This window comes from Lithobates pipiens, unplaced genomic scaffold (assembly GCF_037356315.1).
Source record: "Lithobates pipiens isolate NorthernLeopardFrog02 unplaced genomic scaffold, aLitPip1_a1.2 Scaffold_23, whole genome shotgun sequence".
Taxonomy (NCBI): Eukaryota; Metazoa; Chordata; class Amphibia; order Anura; family Ranidae; genus Lithobates; species Lithobates pipiens.
Window position 1 is genome coordinate 23985786 of NW_027507785.1, and position 15000 is coordinate 24000785.

A 15000-nucleotide genomic window follows, 5' to 3' on the forward strand; every position below is an offset into this window, starting at 1 on the left:
CTAAAACTATCCCAATTGCTGGTGTTCTCATCTCCCTGCAGGCCCTTAGTATGTCTGGAAGGCCAACAAGGAGAGGCAGACAGTCATGAGCCAATAAAAGAGGGCAAGCAGGCTCTGTGTCTAGAGGCAACAGTGAAAGTCATGGACGCAGGGCATCATCATCAGCACGTGGCCATGGGACACGCTTGTCCTTATTTTCGGCAGCTGGATGTGTAGAGCCGCAACATGCCGAAGACTTGGTAGAGTGGATGACCAAGTCCTCCTCATCCTCTCTCACCCAGGCTCAGGGTACTGGCAAAGCAGCTGCCAACGCTGCCTCTTCCCTCGTCTCAAAGGCATCAGTCACTCCTTCCCTAGACCCACCATGTCCTCCTGAGGAGTCCCCCCAACTGTTTGAGCACAGTGTTGGGTACATTCTCCAGGAGTATGCCCAGCGTTTTGAAGGCTCTGATGATGATACCCAGCTAGAGGAAGGCAGTAACATAAGCCCAGAGAAAGGGGATGCTCAAGAAGGACGGCTATCTGGCAGTCATGTTCCATCAGCTGCAGCATACTGCCAGGTTTGCTCCAGTGATGAAGAGGGAGGGGATTATGAGGTCACTGATTCCACGTGGGTGCCTGGTAGGAGAGAGGAGGAGGAGGCGGCACATCTCCAACAAGGCAGGATGCCCTCCAGGGGCCAGCTTAAGGGCAGCACACCGACTGAATTACACCGCAGAGCTCCGCCTGTGCAGGGCGCTGCCTCTGCGTTATTCCAAAAGTTCTTTGGTGTGGGCCTTTTTTGAGACAAGTGCATCAGATCTCACTGCTGCTATTTGTAACATATGTCTCAAGCGTATCCAAAGGCCCAGTTTTTCTACCACTGTTCAACAATGGCATGCAATTACAATTACAATTACAATTCTTGTATATTCTTGTATAATTGTTCACAGCAGGGTGTTCCAGCACCCACCAAGAGTCAATTTGAGGGCTTACAGTGTTGTGGCAACACCAACACCTTAGGCCCAAATTTCTGCAGAGCATATAGGGCAGGCCCCTACTTTAAAACATCCATCTTACAAATGTCTCCTACTCGCAAACAGAAGGAGACAACAGGAAGTGAGATGAAAAAAGACGGACGTCAAAAAAATTATACAGGGATGATAACCTTTCCCTATGTTTTCCAAAAAGCTTAAAAATAGATTTTTTGACTGGAGCTACACTTTAAAAATGTACCAGTTAAAAATTACAAACAGATTCTACTTAACACAACAAACCTACACAGTCCCTGTCTTGTTTGCACCGCCTGTATACTGCTGTTCTGAGTATATAGGGCCTGGGGGCCCCACGCCTTTCCTTTTTTTTATTTGGGTACGGGGTTCCCCTTAATACCCATACAAGACCCAATGGGGCTGGTAATGGGGGGGGGCTACCCATGCCTTTTTTCTCAATGATTTTCATCCGTATTGCCGGAACCAGACATTACATGTCAGGCATACTACACAGGCATACTAGAGACACCCCCCAGGCATGATATTTAAAGGAATACTTCCCTTTTTTTTTCACTTTAAGCGTCATTAAAATCAGTGCTCCCGAAAAAAAGGGCAGTTTTTAAAACTTTTTTTTGCATCGATACATGTCCCCTAGGGCAGGAGCTGGGTCCCCAAACCAGGCAATAACTTGCATATTAGCCTTTTAAATTAGCACTTTTGATTTAGAATGTTTGAGTCCCATAGACTTTAATGGGGTTCTAAAGTTCGTACAAATTTTTGGTCCGTTTGAAGGTTCTGGTGTGAACCCGAACCAGGGGGGTGTTTGGCTTATCCCTATTCATGACGCACGTCTTGTCTTGTGGGTGTGCGGCAGAATTTAGCATACCAGTTTGGTTCATCGATCACAGGAATGCCCAGGGTGTTGCAGAAGGGCTGGAGGTCCTTTGGTATTTACAGTAGCGCCATGCGGCCTTGTGTGGAGGCTGAGAGACAAAAGGGGAACGTCCATCTGTAATGTATGCCCCTGGAGTGCAAGATATCTAGCAAAGGTTTCAGGTCTCTGTGTTGCTGTAGTGTAATGCTGGAGAGGTCTTGGTAAATATGGATACCTGCGCCCCCATAAGAAAGCTATATTATGTTCCTGGCTTTCCTGAGTATCTCCTCTTTTGGTTTATAGTCCACGAGGCAGCAGATTATATCTCTGGGGGATCTGTTTCTCTCCCTTTAGGTCTAAGTGCACAATGAATCCTCTCCATCTCCGTGGCCGCCTGTGCAGGCCGGTCCAGGTGATTGTTAAACAGCCATTAACTGTGGTAGTGAGCTGTTCCATTTACACTAATTCTGGTAGGTTGCAGATTCTCAAATGATGGTGTCTGCCTCTATTATCTAAATCCTCCATGTGGTGTTGGAGGTCTCTCAGCTGGAGGGTTGGGGCATCTTCCTTGTGGGTCACTCGGCTGAGGACCGTGTCATGTTGTGCAGCTATCCTCTCTACCTCATGGATCCTGTCAGCAATGGTGTGGGTGTCCAGACGACGGTCCGAAAAGGTGGCTGACAATGTGTCCTTTATATCTGCTGCAATGGCGCATAGGTCTTGCAGGCTGGGATGCTGTTAGGAGTAATCAATGCTGTCCCCTGGCCCCAGTTGTAGCGTGTGTTCCAGTCAGTGGAGGAGCCGCGGCTTGTGGCTGACTGTGGCGGGAAGCTGCCATATTGTTCCTCTGTGTCCAGAACAGCTCCGGTATATTCTGGCTCAATCCTCCTTGTTGCTTGTGAGGAGTTCCAGGATGCTGTCCCCATGCTGGTGTGGCTATCCAGGGTGAGATGTGCCTCCTGTGGAACGATAAAAACCCATAGCAGCGGGAGCTCTGGTCTCAAGCGGCCATGTTCCACTGAGGTCAAACCACGCCCTCAATAGCATCAGGTTATATGGCAGACGCCTCGACAGAGTCTGTCAAGCTCTCAGCTAAAGCTGCAGCCCTGATAAATTCTTCACGCCGACTCTATGGTCGCAACAGACATATGTGAACCGGCTCCATAGAGAGCCGGTCACAATCTCTTGTCATGCGAATTGTCAATTGTCAATCTCTTATCATTGGAATTGGAATGCGGGGAAACCACAACCAATTCGCATAGGTGTGAACCCAGCCTCCAGTTTTGAAAAACACAATTGCCCTTTGGATCAAGCAGGCAATCGTGGAAGCTTACAAAATATTGAATGAGTGCCCTTTTTCCCCAATGGCTCATTCTACGCGGGCCCTGTCAGCTTCTTGGGCGGGGTGAGCTGCAGGCAACACCAGAACAAATTTGTGGAACAGCAACATGGTCAAGCTACTTAGCTTTCATTAGGGATTACAGGTTGGACCTCCTCTTGGCGCAAGATTAGGCGTTTGGGAGGAAGGTCCTTCAGGCGGTAGTTCCCCCCCCTCCAGTCTGGTAAGTTCTTATTGATCCTCTCCTGTGCTGTCCTGGAAATACGACTAGAGAAAACCATAGTTAGACTTACCGGTAACTCCGTTTCTAGGAGTCGTCCAGGACAGCAGTGATTCCCTCCCTATATGCTGTTATAACCTTGGACGAGTGTACGTTTTGTTGTTTCAGAAACTGTTCCGGGGAGGTACTCAGATGAAGGACTGAGGAAGGGGGATGGGCAGCCACCCTTAGAAGAAGATTTAACCATTTCCTATCTCTGGAGGTGGAGCCTGTCTGTTTTATGCTGTCCTGGATGACTCGTAGAAACTGAGTTACCGGCAAGTCTCATTTTTTTTGGCCATTGGATTGAATGAGTGCTCAAGCACTAAATGTTCCCAGTGTTTAGGCACATTTTAGATGCATTTACACGCATTTAGGCACGCTCACCTTTTTTTTTCTACCTAAAAGTTCTTCTCCTGATCTCCTGAGTGATGATTTTCTTTTTTTCTTTTTCAGCCCAAAGTGCACAAGCCCTAAAGCTGAAATGGGAAGTAAATCTAAAGCTTAACCAGTTAAATATCAAAAGCTAAACATTCTGCGACGCCAGGGTGTGGTGTCACAAGACATTCAGAGCAGATAGTCATGTGCACATAGCTAAGATGCTAATTTGGACAAATGCCCAGAAAAGGATGAGGTTTACCACAGCCTAAATGTAAGTTCTATAAAGAAAAAGGGGAAAAACTGCAAAATGTTAATATTAAACTTGACTTGACTTGACTTTTTGTTTGCTATGTAACAATCAGTTTTTGCTATAAAATCAATTAGAACCCCTAAACATTATTATTATTTATTTATTTATTTATTTAATAAAACATCTTTTATATTTTAACAAAAAATTGGGTTATGTATTGTGGTGTTTTTTTTTTTAATTCTAATGCAAAAAAAAAAAAAAAGTTTTTTTGAAAAATTCTTGAAAAAGAAAAAAGTATATATTTTTTTTAAAAAGATTGCACAACCCACCAATATATTCTCTAGGGCAGGGATCTGCAATTAGCGGACCTCCAGCTGTTGCAAAACTACCCATCATGCCTCTGCCTCTGGGGGTCATGCTTGTGGCTGTCAGAGTCTTGCTATGCCTCATGGGACGTGTAGTTCTGCAACAGCTGGAGGGCCGCTAATTGCATATCCCTGCTCTAGGGCCTCTGGTTTAAAGCCCTTCACTACCTGTTAAAGTTGTGAGCTTGAATTAAAGCGGGAGTCCGCCGGGACTCCGCGTTTTTTTATTTTTTTTAAAAGCCAGCAGCTACAAATACTGCAGCTGCTGACTTTTAAAATAGTGACACTTACCTGTCCAGCGCGCCCGCGATGTCGGCACCCGAAGCCGATCTCTAGATCGTCTCTCGGGTCCTGCCGCCGCCATCTTGGGTATGGGAATCAGGAAATGGAGCCTTTCGGCTTCATTTCCCGGTTCCCTACTGCGCATGCGCGAGTTGCGCTGCGCAATAAGGACGGTCCCCGCTGCCTCTGGGATCAGTGTGTTTCCCAGCAGGCAGCGGGGCACTTGCGGAAAGGGGCGGGCACTTGCGGAAAGGGGCGTAATCTACGCCCCTTTCCGCAGAGAGCTATCCCGGAAGTGGGTGCCGATACCTGTACTGTACAGGTATCTGCACCCCCTCCCCCCTGAAAGGTGCCAATTGTGGCGCCGGAGGGGGGGAGGGTTCTGATGAGCGGAAGGTCCACTTTAGGGTGGACCTACGCTTTAAGCACTTGTCTACCATGACATTTATAAACCGTACCTTAGCAGACAAGTGGTTAAAAAAACACACAAATACCATGTGACATAAAAATATTGCAAAACCAGACAATTTATTCTAGGGCCTCTGCTTTTAAGAAAATATGTATACAATGCTTGGTGCTTTCTAGAAACTTTCTAGCAAAAAAAAAAAAATAGAGATTGTTACATTTAAACAAAAAGTGGACAAAAAGGCCTGGTTTAACTGCTTCCCGCCCGTCAGATAGTGTAATGAAGGACAGGCGGGAGCACTTTCATTCTGGGAGGACGTCATATAATGTCCTCCCATTCTTGCCATGCATGAGCAAAATGCGCTGATCGGTAATGCACCGTGTCTGTGGGACACGGCACATCGCCGATCACGGCAAACAGCCTATGACATAGGCTCTTTAACATGTGATTAGCTGTGTTCAATCACAGCTAATCACAGTGTAAACAGGAAGTGCTGGTTATTGACATTCCTCTTCTCATGCTGACAGCACAAGAGGAGAAGAGAGTTGGTAAGCGGCATTCTTTAGGTTTGTTTGGCAAAAAAAGTGGTGATTAACCACTTCACCTCCCCCCCCCCCCGGAAGGATTTGCCCCCTTCTGGACCAGAGCACTTTTTGCGATTCGGCACTGCGTCGCTATCACTGACAATTGCGCGGTCATGCGACGCTGTACCCAAACAAAATTTATATCCTTTTTCCCCTTCAAATAGAGCTTTCTTTTGATGGTATTTGATTACCTCTGCGGTTTTTATTTTTTGCGCTATAAACAAAAAAAGAGCAACGATTTTGAAAAAAGCACTTTTTTTTTTACATTTTTGCTATAATATATATATATATAAAAAATATTTGTTTCCTCGGTTTAGGCCAATATGTATTCTTCTAAATATTTTTGGTAACAAAAAAAAGAAAAAATTGCAATAAGCATATATTGATTGGTTTGTGCAAAATTTAAGGCATCTACAATATAGGGGATAGTTTTATGGCACTTTTATTATTCCTTTTTTTTTATTTTTTATTAGTAACAGTGGTGATCTGCGATTTTTATCTTGACTGCGACATTATGGCAGACACTTCGGACCCTTTTGACACTATTTTGGGACCATTGTCATTAATAAAGCGATCAATGCTATAAAAATGCACTGATTGCTGTATAAATGGCAGTGAGTTTGGGGAGGATGGGCTTCAACACACATGACAGTGATCACTGTTCCTGATCACAGGGACCAGTGACCTCTGTCATGACACAAGGCAAAACGGGGAAATGCCTTGTTTACAAAGGCATCTCCCCATTCTACCTCTCCATGACATGATCGCAGGCACCCAGCGAACACTGAGTCCGCGGGACCCACGGTCACGGAGAATGCGGTGGATGTGCGTGACATACCTGTAAACCTTTTTTCCCACCCGTGCGTATATTGTTGGGAAGCGATTAAATACCCCCAAAAAAAAACAGTCTGTCTCAAAAAAATGATAAAAATGTACCGTATTTATCGGCGTATAACACGCACTTTCCTCCCCTTAAAATCAGGGGGAAATCGCGAGTGCGTGTTATACGCTGATCCTCCGCGATTTCTGAGCGATTTTGAGCCTCTGGGAGGCTTTCAGCCGCCTTTGGCTCTTCTCGAGGCTTTCGGCCGCCTTCGGCTCTTCCCGCGGCTTTCTGTCGCGTTCGGCCATTCTCGGTAGCTTTCGGCCGCCTCCGGCCATTCTCAGAAAACGGCCGAGAATGGGCGAGAGCGACCGAAAACCGCCGAGAACGTCCGAAAACGTCCGAAAGTCGCGAGAAGAGCCGAAGGCGGCCGCAAGCTGCGAGAAGAGCCGAAGAACTACCGGGTGCCGCCGAGATACACAGGACATCTCGGCTGCGCCATTTTTAAAAATAAAATCTGCAATTAACACAAGGGGACAACGATGCACAAGGCCGCAATGATAGACAGGCTGCAATGATAGACAGGCTGCAGGACAAGGCTGCAATGATGGACAGGCTGCAGGACAAGGCTTCAGATGGACACTGATAAGGCTGCATTGATGGGCATTTAAATGTAAGTTTTTTTTCCTTAAATTTCCCTCCTAAAAGTTTTTTTTCCTTAAAATTCCCTCCTAAACGAGGGGTGTGTGTTATACGCCGGCGCGTGTTATAAGCTGATAAATACGGTAATTTGAGTACAGTGTAGCGTGAGCGTGCAAATTGTCATTCAAAGTGTGACAGCACTGAAAGCTGAAAATTGCCTTGGCACGAAGGGGGTGAAAGTGCCTGGTATTGAAGTGGTTAAATAGGAATATATTCTTCTAAAGCAGAAAATAACATATTTCAGGAGGCCAACCATGAACATAACTTTTACTTTTAGCTGTCAATTCACCCAGATTTTGTGGTTTTCACACAAATCTCTGGACCCCCTTCAAATCTCCCAAGATTTCAGAGATACCCAGGACAGTCCTGGAGAATAATAAAGCTCCATCCCCTCCTTCGGCAGTTCTGCAGAAAACAGTAGAGGGGAGGCAACATATAGGCAAATATAGGCTAAGGATATCTCCCACAATCGGAATTTTGGCCAGCAAAAGACCGATGAGAGCTTTTCATCTGAAAATGCGACCGTGTGTACGCTCCATCGGAATTAACTGGCCGAATTCCCGCCAGCGAAAATTTGAGAGCATGTTCTCACTTTTTCCGATGGAAAAAGTTTCTATCGGAAATTTCCGATCGTCTGTAGCAATTCCGACGAGCAAAATTCCTACGCATGCTCGGAAACAATTCTATGCATGTTCGGAAGCATTAAACTTAATTTTCTCGGCTCGTCGTATGTGTTGTATGTCGATGCATTCTTGACGGTCGGAATTTGGTGTGACCCTGTGTAGGCAAGACAGCTTGAGCGTTGGAATTCCGTCGGGAAAACCATCAGAGCTTTTTCCGACCATAATTCCAATTGTGTGTATGCGGCCTAAGCCCTTGTACACACGGTCGGACATTCCGACAACCAAATCCGACGGATTTTGTCCGAAACTGTTGCATGCACGCGGTCGGACAAAGTTGTCGGAAAATCCGATCGTTCAGAACGTGATGACGTTATTTCGTTATGACGGGACTACGTTCAGGCTAGTAGCCAATAGCTTTGGTCTAGGAATTTGATCTGAGCATGCGTGGCACTTTGTCCGATCGGAATTCTCTACACATGATTGGACAAAGTCCGATTGGATCATGTTGTCGGAAAATTTTATAGCCAAGCTGGAAAACTTGGTACGTCGGATATTCCAATGGAAACAGTCCAATGGAGCCCACACACTGTCGGATTATCCGACAACACGGTCCGATCGGACATCTTCTGTCGGGAATGTCCGACCGTGTGTACAAGGGCTCAGGCTGCATTCACACCTGAGCAATGCACGTTTATGTACAGCGTTTTTGAGCTTTGGAGAATTTTATTTTAAGCCAATAGAGAAAAAAAAAAAAATCATCCGTTTCATCATTTGTTGCCATGTTTTTAAGCTTTTCATCTGCTTTGATTTATTATTATTTATTAATATTTTTATTTTATTTTTATTTTTTGTAAGGGGTTAGGGTCTAAAGGTTCAGGGTTGATTTATTGACTTATTGTTTGTTTATTTGTTTTGTTAGGGGTTAAAGTTAGGGGTTAATATTAGTGGCAAGGGTTATTATTGGGTTTAAGGGTTTTGTATTTATTTTTATTTATTTATTATATTATTTTTTGCATTAGAGCAGAAATCCTCAAAATGCACTAAAACACTTGAATCAAGCATTTTAATTAAGGATGCACTGATATATTTACTGCTGAAAATGATCAGCCGAAAATAGGGTAATCAATGTTTTGCCGATAGAAAATAAAAACGTGTCGCTAATAGCATGCTACGTCCCATTGACTTTAATGCTAAATTGTGTCTCATTGACTTCAATGCAAAATTGCATGCCATTGATTTCAATGCAAATTTATGTGTCATTGACTTCAATTCAAAATTGTGTGCCATTGACTTGCAAAAACACCCCCTATTGACTTCAGTGCAAATACACCCACTATTGACTTCAATGCAAAAACCTCCCTTATTGACTTCAGTGCAAAAACACCCCCTATTGACTTCAATGCAAATATGCCCACTATTGACTTCAATGCAAAAACGTCCCCTGTTGACTTCAATGCAAAAACACCCCCTATTGATTTCAATGGAAAAAAATATCCATTGACTTCAATGCAAAACCGCCCCCTATTGACTTCAATGCAAACACATCTCCTATTGACTTCAATACAAAAAAAACCTCAATTGACGTCAATGCAAAAAACACCCCCTATTAACTTCAATGAAAAATTGTGTCCAGTTGACTTCAATGCAAACACGTCCCCTATTGACTTTAATGCAAAAAGGTCCCCTATTGACTTCAATCCAAAAACACCCCCTATTGACTTCAATGAAAAATGGCATCCCATTGACTTCAATGCAAAAACGTTCCATATTGACTTCAATGCAAAAAAGGCCCACTATTGACTTCAATACAAAAATGTCCTCAATTGACTTCAATGCAAAAACGCCCCCTGTTGACTTCAATGAAAAATTACATCCTATTGACTTCAATGCAAAAACGCCCCCTATTGACTTAGTTACATAGTTACATAGTAGGTGAGGTTGAAAAAAGACACAAGTCCATCAATTCCAATCCATGTGTGTGATCATATGTCAGTATTACATTGAATATCCCTGTATGTTGCGGTCGTTCAGGCGCTTATCTAATAGTTTCTTGAAACTTTTGATGCTCCCCGCTGAGACCCTGTGGAAGGGACATGGATCAATGCAAAAAAAAGTTTTAAAAACTGACGTTTTTTCTGGAGCAGTGATTTTAATAATGATTAAAGTGAAACAATAAAAGTGTAATATTCCTTTAAATTTCGTTGAGGGGCAGGACCCAGGTCCCCAAACACTTTTTAGGACAGTAACTTGCATATTAGCCTTTAAAATTAGCACTTTAGATTTCTCCCATAGACTTGTATAGGGTGTTCCGGCTTTTCGAATTTGCCACGAACAGCCCAAATTGTTCACTGTTCTCTGAACAGGCGACCAGGCAATGTTCGAGTCGAACATGAGTTAGACTCGAACTCGAAGCTCATCCCTATTCATAACTAATATCCTCCAGACTTCAATGCAAAAACATCCCCTATTGACTTCAATGGAAAATGATGTCCCATTGACTTCAATGCAAAAAATGCTCCCTATTGACTACAATGCTAAATTGCGTCCATTCGACTTCTATGCAAAAACCCCATCCACATAAATGTAATTAAATTTTAAAAAAACTGTCTATCTTGGTTTTTTTCAGCCAAGTGCATACTGATTTTTTCGGTTTCTGCACCAGAACTTTTATTTCGGGGCACCACTAGTTTCAATGCATTTCTATGGAACAATAAACATTTAAAAGAGGCACCAATCTGCCCGATTCCAGCTCCAGAAATATTTTGGAGCTTCAGACATTTGGCTGCAGGCGACTTGTAATGAAGATGTTAACCATCTCCATAGATAATAATTGATTTTTTTTTTCCCCTCCTCCAGCATTTTGGAGCTTCATGCTGCAAAATGCTGAGGTGTGAATGGGGCCTAAAACACGCATTCTATCGCATGTTACTACAAACACGCAGGGAATACACTCTGCTAGGTTTTAAATACGTGTTTATTTTGAATTACAATAAAATGTGTGTGTCCTCTTTTAATACAATGAAATAAAAATGGATACATCTGTACAAATCTGGTAGTGAAGTTGCCGGTGTTCTATCAGATTAGCAAACCCATCAGATTAGGTAATGCCGCATACACATGACCGGACTTTCCGGCAAACTAGGTCCGACGGGATCGGTCCGTCGGACAATCCGATCGTGTGTGGGCTAATCCATTCGTTTTTCTAGGAAAAAAATCTGGTGGACCTAGAAATAGAACATGTTTCAAATCTATCCGATGGACTCAATTCCGACGGACTCAAATCGGGAAAACCGTTTGTCTGTGTGCTGGTCCGACAGACCAAATACGACGCAAGGGCAGCTATTGGCTACTGGCTATTGAACTTCCTTGTTTAGTTCCGTTTATGTCATCACGATCAAAACGAACTGACTTTCCAACGTACTTAGTCCGTTCGTATGTGGGCAAGTCCATTCGTTCGGAAAGTCAGTCGCAACTCTACCGACAGTCCGTCGGGAAGACCGTCGGACCTAGTCTGCCGGAAAGTCCGATCGTCTGTACGCGGCATAACAGAAGTGACGTTCCATCAGCTGCGCATGCATTCCACCGCTACCAGGTTTACTCATCTGACAGAACACCTGTAGTCAGAAAGCGGCAGCGGACATCTTACTACACCCAGCTATGTCTTAAATTTCTGAGTAATGTTAGCAATAAAGTGAGCGTATATAAATAAATATAGTGTATTGACATCTGTGATGCTGTTTGGATGTAACATTTTGAAAGGATAAAGGTTTAGCTCTGAGCAGTGCAGGGTGTGCCAACATGGCCTCCGCCACCTTCCTACTGCTGGAGTCCAGCTTCTTTCGCAATGTAAGATTACAGATATCCATATACTATATTTATTTATATACTTTCTATAATTATATCAGCCAAGGATAGGTGGAGTTAGGCACCACATCCCAAAAATTTGAAGAATTACGTGAAAAAATGGGAAGCGGGACTTTTAAGGTGCCTGAATCAATAAAATGGACTAGTACATTTTATAAAATATCACAAAGTTTTATTTCATACACTTAAAAAAGATATAGCAACTTTCTTTTATAAAATATCATATTTAAGACAAGGAAATAGGCGAATATACATTCAAATCTACTGTACAGCAATGTTTTCTCGACATGTTTCACCAAGATATGGCGTCTTCAGGAGATTCTAAATTCTTTGTGTACAGCGTATTCACTGCAAAGCATAATGCATATTGAATTAATATAAACACAGGGGCCTAGATGCCCTCAATACTTCATCTTAAAAAAGTACAAAATTGCATGAAATCATCTGAAACCGCTCTTACCCCAAATAAATTTCTGGGGCAGTATGCAAACACACCAGGGCCGGAGGACTGCCAAATATTAAGGATATCATTGTGTCATAGGAGAACCAAAGTGTCCAATTAGAGAGCTAAAAATTTATCAAATATATGAACTGTAGCATATATATCGGATAATTGGATACCAAACGCACTCAGTTCATACACTGTGTGAGTGCGTTTGGTATCCACTTATCCGATATTATATATATATATGCTACAGTTCATATATTTGATACATTTTTAGATCTCTAATCAAACACTTTGGTTCTCCTATGACACAATGATATACTTAACCTCTTGCCGACCAGCTGTCATCATTATACTGCAGCAGGTCGGCACAATCCTTTAAGCGGGATAGCAGGAGCATGTGCCCACTACACTGCGGAGGTGCCGATGCTCATGGTCGATGGTTGCGATGACCGCCGGCCATGAGCGTTCGCAGGCACGAGAGGCAGAACAGGGACGTGCGTGTGTAAACACACAAATTCCTGTTCTGTTCTGTGAGGAAAGACAGATCGTGAGTTCCTAATAGCTAGGAACCACGATCTGTCTCTAGCCAGTCCCCTCTCCCTACAGTTAGAACACACAGTCAGGGAACACAGTTAACCCCTTGATCGCCCCCTAGTGTTAACCCCTTCCTTGCCAGTGACATTTATACAGTAATCAGTGCATTTTTATAGCACTGATCGCTGTGTAATTGTCAATTGACCCAAAAATGTGTCAAAAGTGTCCGATGTGTCCGCCATAATGTCGCATTCACAATATTTAAAAAAATCGCAGATGGCCGCCATTACTAGTAAAAAAAAAAAATAATAATAAAAATGCCACAAATCTATCCCCTATTTTGTAGACGCTATAACTTTTGCGCAAACCAATCAATATACGCTTTTTGCAATTTTTTTTTATTACCAAACAAATTTGGGGATATTTATTATAGCAAAAAGTACAAAATATAGTGTTTTTTTGTTTTCAAAATTTTCGGTCTTTTTTTGTTTATAGCGCAAAAAAATAAAACCGCAGAGATCATCAAATACCACCAAAAGAAAGCTCTATTTGTGGGGGGGGGGGGGGAAGGACATCAATTATGTTTGGGTACAGTTGCACGACTGCGCAATTGTCAGTTAAAGCGACGCAGTGCCGTATCGCAAAAAGTGCTGTGGTGAGTAAGAGGGTAAAGCCTTCCGGGGCTGAAGTGGTTAATATTTGTCAGTCCTCCGGCCCTGGTGTGTTTGCATACTGACCTGAAAATTTCTTCGGGGTAAGAGCGGTTTCAGATGATGCAATTTTGTACCGTTTTAAAGTGGTTGTAAGCGCTTACAATCCACTTTTTAATACAGGTAAGTCTAAAATAAGGCTTATTTGTAGCTACCCTGGATATCTTCACGGTTTAGGAGATATCCCCTGTATCAGCATGTGCTGACATCATCGGCGCATACGCACTGAGGCAATGGCTCATGCGTGCTGTTGCTTCAGCTGAGGTGCCGCTACCGGCGGTTCCCACGCACATGCGCGGGAGTGACGTCACCGCGGCTCCAGCCAATCACAGCGCGGCAGCCCACTATACCCATAAAGAACTCCTGGAGCGTTGTCGCCGGCTGGACCAGAGTACGGGGACCACTGCGGGTGCTTCGATCTAAGGTGACTATTTCATAATGAGCTAGTGTACTATGCATACTAGCTCATTATGCCTTTTACTTGCAGAGTCTTTTTTTTTTTTGGTGTGGGTTACAACCACTTTAAGATGAAGTATTGAAGCATCTAGGCCCCTTTGTTTATATTGTTTCAATATGCCTTATGTATTTTCTTATGTACTGTATTGCAGTGAATACGCTGTACACAAATTAAGAATATCCTGAAGAAGCCATATCTTGGTGAAACATGTCAAAAAAACGTTGTACAGTAGATTTGAACGTATTTGCTTGTCTTGAATATGATATTTTAAAAACGAAGATTGCTATATCTTTTTTAAATGCATGAAATAAAACTGTGGGATAGTTTATAAAATGTACTAGTCCATTATCCTGATTCAAGCACCTTAAAAGTCCCGCTTCCCATTTTTTCACGTAATTCTATATTTATTATTTATATACGCTCACTTTTGATTGCTAAATTGACTCTTCAAGACATAGTTGTGTGTAGTAAGATGTTCTGTAAGATTAGCAAACCTGGTAGCGACTTTGCTTCCGTTATCTAATTTGATGGGTTTGAAAATCTGATAGAACACCGGGTTATATTCAGGATTGTCTTTATTGAAGGGGCTTGTTGCCTCATTATTTTGTGTTAAAGGGGTTGTAAAGAGAATTTTTTTTCCACTGTAACAGTAATAAGAAGAGCCGGCAACACTGTAATCCTTGAAGTGTCGTCTATTGGAACATCAGTGACAGTAAAACAATAAAACTGACGCGTTTTGGCAATAGCCTTAGTCGTAGCCTTAGTGGAACTTACCTCCACTGTGAAGCTCGTCTTGCACAGAGTGGCCCCGAACCTGCTCTTCTGGGGTCCCTCGGCGGCTGTCTCGGCTCCCTCCCGCAAGTACTTCTCACGTTCATACGAGCTCCCTCGCATGGTGAGAAGCACTTGCGGGCGCGCTCCCGTGATACAGCCGGCGGCTATAGCCGATCACTGTATCACACGGCCCCGCCCCCCCGGCACGCCGCGTCATTGGATGTGATTGACAGCAGCACGAGCCAATGGCTGTGCTGCTTTCAATCCATCCACTCCAGCCAATCAACGGCCAGGCTGAGCGGCGAAGAGGACGTCGGAGGCGAGCGCGGGACTTTCGAGGGGTCAGGTAATTAC

General features: G+C 43.5%; 1 protein-coding gene across 4 annotated transcripts in view; it reads right to left on the minus strand.

The window, feature by feature from the left end:
* LOC143927337 (uncharacterized) overlaps positions 1–15000 on the minus strand; it is a 92740-nt gene that overhangs the window by 72367 nt on the left and 5373 nt on the right. Inside the window, exon 1 of one of the 4 annotated variants that reach the window (XM_077451346.1) lies at positions 3478–3676. The exons of the other annotated variants lie outside the window; for them this stretch is intronic. The gene's annotated coding sequence lies outside the window, so the exon portion shown is untranslated. Of the gene's footprint in view, positions 1–3477; positions 3677–15000 lie in introns of those variants that run through there. 4 annotated transcript variants of the gene reach the window in all.